Source organism: Botryllus schlosseri, chromosome 3, assembly GCF_051294905.1.
Source record: "Botryllus schlosseri isolate E-star chromosome 3, Bs_hap1, whole genome shotgun sequence".
In the NCBI taxonomy this organism is placed as follows: Eukaryota; Metazoa; Chordata; class Ascidiacea; order Stolidobranchia; family Styelidae; genus Botryllus; species Botryllus schlosseri.
The window spans coordinates 14,761,687-14,777,161 of record NC_137238.1 but is presented as its reverse complement, the minus strand read 5'-3'; the positions used below and the strand labels follow the sequence as shown (position 1 = coordinate 14,777,161).

At 40.7% G+C, this 15,475-nt stretch overlaps 1 long non-coding RNA gene across 1 annotated transcript; it reads right to left on the bottom strand.

Annotated features, from left to right (window-relative positions):
- Window positions 1-14,415: 14,415 nt before the first annotated feature.
- LOC145435847 (uncharacterized) lies at window positions 14,416-15,167 on the bottom strand. The gene is made up of 2 exons (XR_013914066.1): window positions 15,060-15,167; window positions 14,416-14,570 (listed from the first exon to the last, which is right to left on the bottom strand). It is a non-coding gene; the product is annotated as an uncharacterized LOC145435847 (long non-coding RNA).
- Between the last annotated feature and the right edge of the window lie 308 nt (window positions 15,168-15,475).

The window sequence follows — 15,475 nt, the reverse complement described above, 5'->3', positions numbered from 1 at the left end:
GTTTAGCGTTGATTTTTTTTATGATGCCAGCACCATGCATGGAGTGACCCGCGGTTGAAATGCAATAGATTTGAGCCAAAGATCTTAATTATAATTGAGTGAAAATTACAATTTACCAAAAGGTTCACAGTGCAGAACCTACCGAGGTTCTGTTGTGAACGCGAACCTCTAACTTTCCGAGGTTCACACACAGAACGCGAACGTGAACCTCACGTTCACACCATCCCTAATATTTAGGTATTTTTTTGACCATACCGATTTTATTGCACTTGGTGACAATGTTGCGGGACGATCCTGAATTTGGAAATCTGCTAGTTCCAGCATCTTCGTAGCTTTGTACTATATGTTTTGTATGCTACGATACGGCCAATCAAGGTTTCAAGCCTTCAACTGCGAAAATTACTGTCGAAACTATAATTCTCCTGGACAAATTAACTTCCAGTGGCGAGGAGCGTATAATTCCAGTACTCGAAAAAATCGTCTTTTACTACTCGACTCGACTCATCACAATTAAGATTCAGATGCGAGTACTCGAATCATTATGCCCAGCCCTAGCTATAAGTCGGCAATTACGGAAAATAATGCAGAATATTGGCCTGGTGTAAATAACCATAGTAGTCGACAAACACCAAAACACACACGCATCGACAAGTGGCATTGCGCGACAATTCGGGAATACGAGAGTGTCCATGCAGTATTTGCCGAAACGGATGAACGAAAAGGCGAAAGCGAGAATCCAATCAATAATGCGCCTGTTACATCCAGTATAATGGGATTATGCCATTGCATTGATTAGCACGCTATTATTTGCTGGTTATAACTACGAAATTCCTGCATTTCGCGATTTCCTATAGCAAAGTCCGGATGAGTAACTCTGTTTGCACTATAGTTGAAATCAAAAGGAGAAAAAAGATTTGTCTTTTTATTGAGACACTTGATGGCCATAAACAGGTAGCCTAACCTAGGCCTACTTGCTGCACATCTGAACAAAATATAGTTACGTATCTTCATTTTCTTTGTTTATATAACAATTGTCAAGTTGGTTTGCGAGGATGAACTACACGATTCATACTATACACCATCGGTTTGCGAATTTGATTGCGCATTGCATAACTGGGCTGGGATTGTCGGAGAGTTAGCTAACAGTAAGTGAGGCAAATCCTTCAGTGCCTCACCTGGTCTTTGTTTCTCCCTACTCTCAGTCTAGAATTAGAGCTACACAGCTTTTTCCAAACCAGATTCGAATTAGAATTAGAGCTACACAGCTTTTTTCAAACCAGATTCGAATTAGAATTTGAGCTATACACTTTTTCTAAATTAGAATAAAACTTTAAATAGAGCTACACATCTTTTTCCAAATTAGATTAGAATTAGAGCTACACAGTTTTTTTTTCCAAATTAGATTGGAACTAGATTTAGAATGACTGGATTCGCAAAGTCCTGGAAATTTAATGAAATTGTGAATGAGAAATAAAAACAGCAGCAATCAAGTTCGTTTGATATCAAATCACAATGCATTCCCATAAGCACGGTAATCTTGGTGTCTTGGTGTCTTGGTAAGCTTGGTGTCTGTACACCAAGCTTGGCTCGTTTTGCACTATAGCGGTCACAAACACACATGCGGGCGGCGATTTGATTTGTGTTTTTGAAATAACGATTATTTTTAACAATTTTGAAGTGGATTTGAGTTTCAAATTATTGAATTTGTTTCAAATTAAGCTATTCGCCTGCTCCCAACAACACTACACCCGGCCGCGGCCGCCAACACGTATTTATTGAATTACGTGTCCACGGTCACACAAATTTCCTTCTACGACGGTGGGTTGTTCACTCCAGCCCGACCTTATACTGTTCTTCTGCATGGCTCGCGGAGGTGATGTTCCAGTCATTGCTACTAGTTCTCGAGCAGATGTCTTAAGATGAGGAAATGATTTTGTCCTTACCAGTGACACAAAACTTCGCAATACATAATCTCACGCTCTGCTGCGAAATATCTTTCCACTTCATATTCTATCACAGTGGTTCCCAACGTGGGCGATATCGCCCCCCAGGGGGTGATTTGGCGGTCTAAGGGGCGAAATAACGAAGGGGTCGATAGGGGGGCGAAAACAGTCGAAGGGGGCGATATGGGGCGAAAACAGCGAAGGGGGCGATAGGGGGGTGATGGCGCGGTCAAACGGCTATATTGGAGTCGGGACCGTAATTACCGCACCCCAAACCTTCCAATTGGGGGCGGGAGGCCGAAATCGAAGGCAGCCCAAAATGTTTTCGTGAATTAACATGATGAGTCATTTGTTAGAAATTATTGCGACTTTTTCATGCGATATCTTTTCATGTATCTTGTTGTTGGGGTCCCCGTCACCCAACAAAAATACGCATGATTTATGGAAATGGGAGACTTCGGCGTCGGCCACTACTGCGCCACGACGCACCAAGACATATGAAGTTAGAGGCCATGTAATGTGCGACTCCAAGAAGTGTGCCCGAACGATCAGCAGCGAGAAGAAATTGGCCAAAAAGGAACGGCCTTGCGCTGACCGAAAACTTCGATATATATACAATCCTCACTGATTCCATACTATTACCGTGAATACTTTTACCGAGATGGACATTACCAAGAATGCTATTACTGAGAACGGACATTATCGAGAACAGACATTACCGAAAATGGACAATACCGAGAACGGACATCGCCGAGAATGGACATTACCGAGAATGGCTAATGCCAAGAATCTAGCTTACTGGGACGGACGTTGTCGAGAAATTTAAATCTGAGAATCGATACCGAATGAGGCCAAGCCTTGACGCACACACACGACCTGTTCATATGCATAACATGCCTGCATTGCATATATTGCATTCTCGGTAATGTCCATTCTCGGTGGTGTCCATTCTCGGTAATGACGATTCTCGGTATTGTCCATTCTCGGTAATGTCCATTCTCTGTATTGTCCTTCTCGGTAATAGCATTCTCGGTATTGACCGGACACCGTCCTCACTATATAATCAAATACCAATATTGCGTTTTGGTTTATAATCCCAATTTTATATAGTGCGGCCCGCGAATGGATTCAGATGTTGAATGCGGCCCGCGAGCTCAAAAGTTTGCCCACCCCTGGAGTAGAGTGTCGAGTCCGATTCATAGGGTTTTGACTCGAGTCCGAGTCCAATTCATTGTGTTGACTTTTCAGTTCCTAGTTAATGTCACGTGAAACCCACTTTTTACTACTCTCCTCGGTGATATCGAATGCTTCGCATTAACAATATACTAATTTTCTTCACTTTAAAAGATTCTGGTAGCATTTTCAAGTATCAGTATTGATAGACGAAATACTAATAGTGTTATAACTTTACTATTCTTCAAAATTCCAATGAAATGCCTGTCTTGGGAGATCCAGTCTCGAGTCATATGACTTTGTCCGAGTCATGCAGAATGACTCGACTACAAGTCGAGTCAATCACAAATTGATTCGAGTCGTGACAAAAGACATTTTTCATTTTTAAGAAAATGACTCGAGTCAAGTCAAGTCACCAACAAATCGCGACTCGAGTCTGACTCGAGTCAATACAACCCTGCTAGTGCCTATAACTGAATGAATACTAATCAGACATCAAGAATACCTGCCTAGAATCAGACATATCGACGTCGCCTACTGACACATGTCGCATTCATTGCCGTCGCTTCCTTTTCTGTCAGCGGTTCTAAAACTTGTTTAGACACGACCCCCCCCCCGCCCTTTTTGTAGTGAAAAATTTCACGCCCCCTTATCGTGATATCACAAAATATTAAAGGGAGAAATCAGAATGCCAGCAATCCCAACGGATAAATTGATGGGACTGAAGGTTATGGCTATTGATAAGAGAATTCTAATATATGAAATTTCTACAATAGACAGAGTAAACACTATCTGCTGGCGGTAAATTTTTCAGTTAACCGTGACTTCGCGCCACTCTTTAGATCAGTGGTTCCCAACGTGGGCGATATAGCCCCCCAGGAGGCGATTTGGCGGTCTAGGGATGGATTCAGGATAGTAACTGCCGCACCCCAAACCCCCAATTTGGGGGGCTAACTCGAAGGGGCCCAAAATTATTTTGTGAATTAACATAAATTATAGGGTAATTTTTTTAGAAATTCTTTCAACTTTTTCAAATAATTTCGCGCTGCGCGGAATTTAATATATATTGATTTTGGGGTACCCTCCCCCCTTCAACAATACGCGTGACTTATGGAAATGGAGACTTAGGCGACCGCCATTACTGCGCCACGACGCTTCAAGACATATGAAGTCAAGACATATCAAGTCGTATCAAGCATACCAGTAATATACTATATTATAAATATCAGAAGGATCGAACGAAATAACTAATCTCAATTTTAACAAATTCACCCAAGCAATATAGTTTATTGAAGCGGTCTAACATTCTAGCATTGACGATAGATCACATTTACGCAGGATCGTAACTGCCGCACCCCAAACCCCCTAATTGGAGGGGGGGTCAAGCTCGAATGGGGCTCAAATATAGTCATGAATATGAAAGATGACCAAATAATTGACTCTTGCATCGCCGTACGGTTGGTAACGTATTCGTATTCTGAACGATTTATCGGTGCCGGTGATAAAGGCTCATTTGAGCCATTGAAATTTACAGGATCCATTTGGTAGAACTCTGATTAGATTAGACTTGTTACAGTGCTGAAAGAATTGCAAGAATGAGTTAAGTTAAAACAACCCATTGGTTTATTAATAGCTATACATAGGATCAGAGAGATAATGCGTCACTTTCAATCATTGATTTTAAATCCTAAAAATGAATAGATCGATCCATCACGTTGCCTAAGTGAGGTTCTGGTAGGGACTAGGTGATGAAGCTACACCGCAAGTTCATTACACAGCTTTCGCCTGGTAAAGTATATACACCGGCTAGGTATTTACATTGATATAAATAGAGATGTAAGAAGATGCTAACTTTACCTAAGTGTGCATAATAAGCATGAAATCGTTTATTGGGGATACTCTACATCTGAAGTAAATCTTAAAAATGCGCTAAAATTTTGATGATCGAATTCGAGAAAGTTTTGGTTTCTGAATCCAATTTGGAGCACAGACTTGCTCTATCACAGTGCTTTTCAACCTTTTTGGGCTTCGTTCGCACTTTTTTTGTAAAATAAATTTCATTCGCACAATCTAACCGAATATTGAAAATACACCATTTATATGCTCAAATGTGCAACAAATTGGCTACTATGTATCTTAAGCTATCGAGTGTCTCCATTAAAAAGGCTACTATTTTCGCTCGTTTTGATTTCAACTATTTCACTAAAACCCCTTTGCCAGTGCTTGGATGGCCAGATCTTAAAGCAGGGATCACCAACACAGCCGCGGGCCGCATGAGGCCTGTGAGGTCATATTTTGCGGCCCGTGATCTGATTTCATATTTCAGAAGAACGCCCAGTACTGAAATTTATTTCAGTTTTAAAATATTTTTGACGTTGTTCAACGTCAAAAATATGCTATTCTCCTGTGCCGAACACCACTATTCCTCACCAGCTGATATACGGTCTCGGTGATGGTATAATAACATTCCATGGAGGAAGAATTAACTGATATAAATGGGCAATGGGCATATTGCCTTGGCGCACAATGACGGTGGCACTGCCAAGACCGAAACAATTAGAAAACGACTCAGGGCCTCGCCAAAAGAGCAATCTTCACGAGCAGATAGTTTTCCAGCAAATACCGTGTCTAGCTAACACCAATATCGATTCTTTAGTCGTTGAAAAATGTGGTCAGGTATCGTGCACAGATCATAGTTCAAAATCGAATGAAAGTGATGATCATGATATTTTTGTTGCTTTTGTATTAGTTATAAAATATTTTTCTTTCACGGTAACTATACCCATCGCCATGTCAGAAAGCACAGCGTTGTACTGACGCGGTGTTAAACTGCGTGGCCTATTTTAATCTCGATATTGAATTCATGAGGTCCGCGGGCTCTACAAAATTTGAGTGCGACCCGAGAGCCATTTTGAGTTGGCGACCCCTGTCCTAAAGTCTTTTCTGCACTCCTATCCAACATACAGCGTATTTTTCACGAGTGAAAAATGCTTGCTGGAAGAAATCGATTTTGAGAACTGACGAAAAGGTCTAAGGCTCCAGTTTGTCGGAAGGGTGAAAAACCCACCTGTTTGTGTGGAGGCTTTTGCCCTCGGTCTTGGAAAATAAGGTCCAAACGATCAAGGAGAGTAGGCACATTAGATCTCGCTACCTTATGATACGTTGCTGCATTTTTTTTTTTCGATTTCCCATTTACTGTCTCGGGAGTATGTGGGATCAGCAAATAAACTCACGAGACTGTGTGTTCTGCTCTTTAGCTCAATCTAAGTGGATAATTCATGACAGTTTAATAACGTTAGAGCAGATTTTTAGACTACCACCAAAATCTGAGATTTTGTGGCGTCTCGCGACCAGGGTTGTAACTAAGTCACAAGACTCCGAGTCACAAGTCAATCTCACTTTTATATTTTTGACTCGAGTCAAGTCGAGTCATTTTCAATTCCCACCGAGTCAAGTCCGAGTCCAAGTCAGCGAACAGAGGATCGAGTCCGAGTCATGGTATTATGACTCGAGTCCGAGTCCAAGTCATTGTGTTGACTGCTCAGTTTCCAGTTAAAGTCTTCCTAAACCCACTTTTTAACTCTGTTTGGTGATATTGAATGGTTCGCATTTATAATATATCAATTTTCCTCACTTTTAGCAGTTTCTGGTCTCATTTTCAAGCAGCAGTACCAACAAACGAAATCCCAATAATGTGTTGCCTTCGAAATTACAATGAAATGTCGGTCTTGGCCGTCTAAATCTCGAGTCAATGACTTGCATCGAGTCATGCGCAATGACTCCAAGTCCAAGTCGAGTCAATACACAGATTGACTCGAGTCGAGTCGAGTCATTTCCGTATTTTGAGAAAATGACTCGAGTCGAGTCGAGTCATCCGAAAATCGTGACTCGAGTCTGACTCGAGTCGAGTCATGACTCGAGTCATTACAACCCTGCTCGCGACCCGAGCCTCACCCATGAAAAGAAATTCATTTTTTGTAATCACAATAGTATATGCTATGATTTTATGGACATGCATGACATACAGAACGCGCATACCACATTTCTGTCCAACACAGCTCTACAGGTCTGACACACGCGATTTCAAATTGGGTTGAATTAAAATCCTTTGCGTGTCACAGTTGTAGGGACTATGCCGCGCCGACAATGGAGCATATCCATATCGAATGGTTTGGCCATCCAGTATCGGTCATTTTTGGCGAAGGTTTTGTCGACGCTTATGTTTTGGCACCGCATTTTATCAGCCGTTTGTTGGCCAAAACTTTCCATCTTCATGTGATTGGACTGTAGGACACAGAAGGGGCTGGCCTCGAAATGAATGAGCATCATAGACCTGAAGTCGCTCGTTGCACATCCCCAGTTCCTGCAGTAGTTCATCCACACGGTCTTCGACCATGTTTTCCAGAAAAACCAGTCGGACAAATCTTATCACGAATTCTCATGATAAAAACATATATTCTGCGTGTCTCGCTCATTCGCTCCAGTACCCAACACCGTGACCGTAGATTTGTAAACACGATCGCAGAATTTTGCCATAAATTGAACAAATATTACATACATATTAACAGACACGACAGTTCTGGCAGCGTGTCGACCCAAAATTATACCCTTTGGGGTCTATACTTTAATAACCCTTGAAAGGGTATAATTTTCGTTACAGTAACTTGCAAATGGGAGTCTGTAATGATGGTATTTACTACTATCCTCGTGCCTCGCACTAATCGAATAGGTATTACGGAAGTATGATGATTATTTAGCGAAAGTAAGCAGAAAGTCAATTTAACGTCATTTTTTCAGCCTGTTGCAAGCTCAGACGGGCTGATATAATGTATGTCTGCCACTACACCAGCTTCCAAACCGGGCTTTTGGTTACATAATAATTATGGTGCGAAAATATTAATTAACTACGGCTTCTGTGAGCTAGGACTATAGTGGTGCGTCGTGAGTTGAACAAGTTTTTACAATTGCGTCGTAACAACAAAAGTTACACTGACCCCGGATTTCCTATTAGGCTTATTTGAATTATTCCAGGTCAGAAATAATAAGAATTATTATTCACTATTTTCATTCGCACTCATCCGGGATTTTCATTCGCACCGTTCGCACCCCCTTCGTCATTCGCACTCAACCGGGATTTTCGTTCGCACCGTTCGCACCATGTTCGTCATTCGCACTGCAATTTTTTTCATTCACACAAGTGCGAACCGTCACACAGGTTGAAAAGCACTGCTCTATCATCTAATTATTTTTTGTTGGTAATTTTGCCGAATTTCTTCTCACTTTAGTGAACTTTCGGTGGGCGTAAGACATCAACAGATCACATATTTTTATTAAAAATAATTTTTGATGCAATGCATAATGACAAAGTTTTCGGTCAACTGTAATTCTGTGGTTCTCAATCTTTATTCAATGAGGTCATCTTTCCGACAGTCGAAAGTATATGCACACGCATTCATTTATTAGGTACTAATACTTATCATCGTTATATATCGCACTTTGTTATACGTTATCTTTGATAGCTCCATACTTAGTTCTGACCTTACCGTCGCTATCCTTACGCATATTTCCCACAGTGTTAATCGACCAATGATTTTTGTGACAGCACCCTGCTCAGTAGTAAACCGTACACTTTGTAATAAATATCATTACAATGTTCGTATATGAAGTAGATGAAAATGTACGGCCGGACTCGAACCCGCAACCTATTGGTGTTGCAGCTGTTGATTATACCACTACGCTATCTTGCCGATTTTTAATGTTATAAAGTATCAAAATCAGTCATTCATGAACATCGTCGGAAACTACACATAATTATTGAAGAGACTCTTTGGGGTACACTACTTTAATATACATTTTAATAATATATTCATGACAGAAATATATTAAAACCCGAAGCTTTTCGACCTGATACTCTACAGGGGTAATCGTCAGCGAATGGAGGATTTCAAAAAACTTGCATCCAGCTACATTGCATACAACCAATTATGACGTCCTATAATTAAACAACATGAAATACAGTCAAACCGTGTGCGCAGCTAGTGACCAATTTTTAGATTGTTCAAAAATTCCTCCTATGCTGACTCAAGCGCAGTCGGTGGATTTGAATAAAAGTCGATTCTAGTGCAGACAGATGAAAATGAGTGGGCCTCCACCTAATATAGAAAATCTTCCGTCGCGATAGTTTTTAGCGCAAGTTGCATTCTCAGCCAAATGATTGCGGAGGCAGAGTTCATAGCCATGGCGTGATTGTGTTCTAGTAATCGTATATCAGTTACGGCTGCATCTTCGCGAGAGTTTAATGTGCGCGATCTAATCACGCTTGTAACATGTTGTTTGATGTGTTCCTGCAAGCGCTGAGTTGTTCTTCCCACGTACCGAAACTCACAATGGCACTTGAAATCATTGACTATATTGGTTTGTTGAGAAGCAGGAAGAACATCTTTGCGCATTGCAGGAAGCAATTGTTTGGTGGTAAACACAACATTAGGTTTTACGTTATCGTAGGGTTGCCATATTTTGGAATCGGGAAATTTTCATACTTGGAATTGTGGAGTAAAATTCGGAAAAAATGGTAAATTTTTCCCGACTTTGTTTTTTTTGATTTGCTGGGATTGAAATTACTGAGTTTTCTGTTCACAGAACTCTTGATGATATGTTCGGGGTATCCGTTATCGATTAGAATTTTGCGGATATATTCTAGATCCGTGTTTAACGTTACATCCGAACAGATCACCAATGCTCTGTGCACCAAGGTGCCAATCAAATTTAGTTTACGGCAGTTCGGGCTAAACGAATTCCAGCGTAAATATTTTCATGTAAATGTTGGCTTCCGGTAAACCGAAGTGACGAGGTTAATACCTCGTTTTTCCACTAGACCAGCGGTTCTCAACCGAAGCAATTTTAGGGGGTCCGCGGGACCTCTAAATTTTTTAAATGGTTGATAACCTAATTTGAGAAAGCATGAGGCAGTTTCGCACCACAACTGCTAAAACCTCATTACTCATATCATCATAATAATCGTCTGACATGGACTATCGTAGTGTGGAAACTCGTTTTCATTGCCAATTTTCCAATAACCTGCTGATACCAACATATTGCTGTTTAGAGACGTTTTGTTGGGGTTTGTGGAAAAAATAAAAATATGGAGATAGTAACGTCAATCAGGGTGACTTCATAATGTCTGCAAAACCTTCTCGATTTGAAGTTGTCAGTCTCATCAAATTAGTGAAAAGTCGTCTGAAATAAATATTTACGAAGTATTTTCCAAATTTGTCCCTATTATGCAAGGAACAGCTTCTTGGAGGCACAGAACTTTATTATACGATTGAATAGTATATTCATATTGAAATGAAACCGAATATTTTCGGCTGACACTCGTCATAAATCGGTCAATGACATACCTGCTCTCATATCTCGGCTAACAGATTTGGCGCATTCTTATTGCGGATGCCCTATCGACAAGGCTGATTTTTTTATGAATAAGGAGTGTTTCGTTGCTATCAAAGCATTACGCTTCAGCCCTGAAATTCATATCACCAGTTATATTGGTATGCAGCCTTGACTTGTTAATCTTTAATTGTTCACGGTCGAAAATGTTTGCTCGTAAATATATATGTGAACTCGAACAAAACAAGTCGTTTCATGACAGTCTTTCTCTGGTTGGAAAACGTGGATCCATTCTTTGGAGCATGAAATTTGTCTATGCTTAAATTAGGATTTCACTTTGACGGTAGAAACTCTCGCGGGCATACTTCATGAAATACAGCGGCAATATCAGCTTTGAAATAATATAAGGTCACCAATTTCTACATAAATAGTATGATGTTATCTTCAGGAAAATCATTATTTTGCCGTTTATCACAAGCTTGCAATTCATATTTGCACAAGACAGATGAAGGTTGCACCATAATAGAGCTAAGTTGAACTAAAACTTGAGGTGTCCGCGAGGGTCCGTGACGGTCAAAAGGGATCCGCGAAACCAAAAAGGTTGATAACCACTGCACTAGACCGTCTAAGAATGGCAACGAGTTATCACGTACTTTTTCGAACGTGAACATTAAAGACAAGTGTAGAGAATTCAAGTTATCAAGAAAGCCATTAAACTCCGTCTCGTTTCTCGTCTCTATTTACATAGTTCCGTATCTTTATCAGGTTCTGAACATATGTGTGTGTGGGGTGGGTACCTCACCAGCCATGCGAACCTCACCGCACGTCACTGTTCCTTTCTGACTTTATCCATTGAGTAGGCCGTCAATCTACAGACATCAATATTACCTCGCTGGCAGAATCTGTTCATGGTAATGGCTAATGTCGGGACACAATAGAGATGATATATGTGTACCAATGTATCTGTCGATACGAGCACGAGATTAATTCTAGGTTGAAAGCAAGTATCTGAATTGCATTGTAGGTACAAGACATATAATTACCTCTATTCAACGTATCAATTTCTGGAGAAAACAGAACACGTCGCTACATTTGGACATATTATTTTCCGCAGTACCGAAATGATCAAGCTCTTCAGGAAATAACTGGCTGCAATTTCGTGTATCTCTAAAATCAAACAGATGTATTGGAATCTTCTAATCTACATGCACTTATTTGGTCCGAAGTCCAGTGAATGCGAGAATGATATCGGGATGCGGGAAAAAAGTTTTATTTCAACCTCGCAGACAAGAGAATATTCCCCGACAAAAGAGATACCAGAAGGAGCCAATGTGGTTTCGAATTACAGATGGGCAAGGAATATCTAAAACTCCCTGGATATCCCTCCCCATGCAGATATCCTTCCCTGGATATCCCTGGATGGGCGTAACCAAGCGACTATCGCAATCCTCCACTCTTAAAATGGTTTGGATAGAGCGAAATCGAACGGATTATTTCGTTTGGATTATGTAATTCCGTCCATTCGGGCAAAGGCAGTTTGATAAATTGATATGGTACAATAATACACTACCATCTACACGTCCGTGAGAAAACAAACCCATCAACTATATTCGCTAGATTTAAATCATACAAGAGGATTGGTTAGGTGATCACTGGGCAATGTTAGCACACGTTGTTATTATATTCTTATTCTTCTTCCACTGCTACTACTACTCAGTGTTGGGATGAGTCGAGTCATGACTTGACTCGAGTCAGACTCGAGTAACCTTTTTCGAATGACTTGACTTGACTCGAGTCACTTTGCAAAAATGACTTGAATTGACGTGACTCGGCGTATCAGAAACATGGATTGACTCGTGACTCGGAGTAAAATTCACGAGTCAATTTCAAGTCATCAAGTAATCGGTGTCGATAAAAGTAACTGAATCTTGCATATGTTCGGATTGTTCGCGAAACGCTGGTGTAACCGTGAGAGCAACCAATCATTTAATGATCGTGCGTTTTACTGAGCCTTCATTGTTCCCTCACAAATAAATTGACCGCAAACGAAGTGATGCAAGCTTACAGCTTACGTTGTCGTGAACGAGTATAATAAAGTAATTAATATTTGTTTTACCTTAACCAAACTTCTCGATTTATTGAAATCGAATTCCGATATAGTTTATATAGTTCTCAACAATTGGCGCAGGCTCGAATTGTATCATACAGATTTGCAAATGGGTAATGCATTGTATCCTATCAATTCGTATCTATTCTCTATTTTGGCTGGTAACTATAAACTATGGTTTAGCAGCTCACGTATATGTGAGTGATACAGCGCCATAATACGTGTATATTTAACACAATATTCGTTCATCGGTTCAAAATCAATGACCACTCAATCTGTATTTCAGACAGCTAGCAAAATGCAACGGCGTTATCATTCCCCACACTTCGAAATGTCAACTTGACTTGAATTGTGACTTGACTCGTGACTCTACTCGAGTCACCTCCAAAAATCGAGTGACCTGACTTGACTCGAGTCACCTTTGAAAATCGATTGACTTGACTTGACTCGAGTCAAAATGTGTAATGACTCGAAATGACTCGTGACTCGAAGGTAGTGACTTGTTCCCAACACTGCTACTACTACGACAACGTAACCTGTGATCATTTCGCTTAAGGTCAATGTATCTGTGATGCAATAATGTACATTCAGTGAATGCCTGGTTACTTTCACAAGTGACACAAGCGTATCGCAAACAATAATAACACACACAAAATACAGTGATTTAATTGATAACGTTTACTTGATGACTTGAAATTGACTCGTAAATTTTGCTCCGAGTCGCGAGCCAATCCGCATTTTCGAAGCGCCGAGTCAAGTCAAGTCGAGTCATTTCTGCAAAGTGACTCGAGTGAAGCCAAGTCATACGAAACAGTTGACACGAGTCATCCCAACACTGGCATAAATCTGCAACCAGGGCCTGGTATAGTGTGAAACGAATGGGAATTTTCCATACTCCATACCCGCCCAATCGTTTCATACCATACTTGACAAATTTCCATACCATAGCGACATTCTTCCATACCATATTTGATACTTTCTTCCATACTTTCGCAACTTGGCCAACCTCTCAAGTGACATTCTATTTTGATAAGTGGAAATGTTGCGGCGTATTTAGTCTAATTATTTTAGATGAAATCATCCATTTAAACAGCCCTGATGCACTAATGATATCCCCAGTTTCTTTATATCATATGTCGTCAGCAATCTATGTTGCCCAATTATCGAATACGGAACGTCTAATATATAGGCCTACACACGGGATTATTTGGAAATCACAACAGAAACTCGTGACCAACTTTACCTCTAATTTTTCACGGGTATGCGCGCGCTCACCAACTCACCGCATTGTCCCTTGGACAACAGTGCGTATAACGACTAAAAAAAGTCACAATTTCGGCTTTTTTGTGCGCAGCTTATATTTTCTGCGCGCAGCACTGCACACAAAAAAAAATTTACCTCGACTTACCGCGAAATGTCTGGAAGCAGGGTGGCCAGCCACTTGGCTGTAATATAACATTACCGTCACTCAATGTAAATTCAACTTACACCCGTCCGGTAATCTAGCTTTACACGCCATACTGTAATGTTACAGTCACCTCTGGTATATTCAATCTACATTCTCTCCTCTGCACATTTACGAGCAAGACTGTAATTTTACCGCCTACCTGGAACCTACAACCCTACATGCTGTCCTTTGTAAATCAGATTACATGCCAGCTTCTAAATTCACGTACATCCATACCTATCCAAAGCAACGCGATGCCAAAATACCGCAAAAGTTTCTTCACGCTCTAAAAACGACATTGAGACAACTGTATAATATATAACAGTGTATATTCATTCATGATTCACGATGAAAAAGTATTGCTGCTGGAGGTCTAATTCTTCTTTAGGAGGAATGCAAATATAGGACAAGTGGTCCCAAGAAAAGGTGAATTAATTCCACCGCCGGATAAACTTCCAATTGTTTCTTTTTCTCGTCTTCATTCCTTCTGTGTGACTAGTATCTTGCAGTTCCACTAAAAAGAACTCATGCGTGAGTCGCTATATTAAGCATGACATTACAATAACTACTAAGACAAATAGGCTAACAAAAATATAACAATTTTTGAAGTACCGGTACTGGTACATTGTCTGATGACGGCTCCGCCTTTTACATGATATAGCAGAGATTCATGACTTACTTTATCTAATGCAGCGGTTCTCAACCTTTTTAGACATGCGCCACCCTCGGCGATGGCCAAAAAGTTTGCGCCCCCCTGCACTTATCGTCACGTCAAAAAGAGCACATCATCTAATACAGAGATAGGCAACCTTTTTGCTAATCATGGTCACATTTCAATTACTTAGGTACCCCAAGGCCGCGTTCCGGGCATAGCCGCCGCATAGCAACCTATATAGCATCTAAGTCTGTCAAAAGCAGTGCAGTTTGCCAGCTATAACCAACAGCTACCCAGCGCATTGAGCTTTAGGCTACTGTCAAATCTATGAAGTAATGAATGACTTACACGTGGGAATTGCTCTAAATCTTCAAAGAATATCAAACATTTGCTCAAATGAAGTTGAGTGCGACTGCTGGAGTTTGAATTTGGCGAGCTTTCTTGAATACGAAATAGCGGTTTCTTCTTCAACAATCGTCTTCTGAAAATGGTTGTGAAACACATGTTTAGTCAGAATTCAGACAGACTTAGTCAATTTCTCGCGCCCGCAGGTTGAGAACCACTGATCTAATGTATTGAAGCAAAATGTTCCTCATTTGAGGTGGCATGTGCACCAAACAAATCCAGCAGTGGATGGAAACATCTCTATGCTATGGCCCGAAAATTACATCAACAATCCAACAGTTTCAACTCATCTGTGCCGGAGTATCTGGTGTCACAGGTCACTATGTGAGTCGACTAACATCCAAAATAAAACAGAGAAT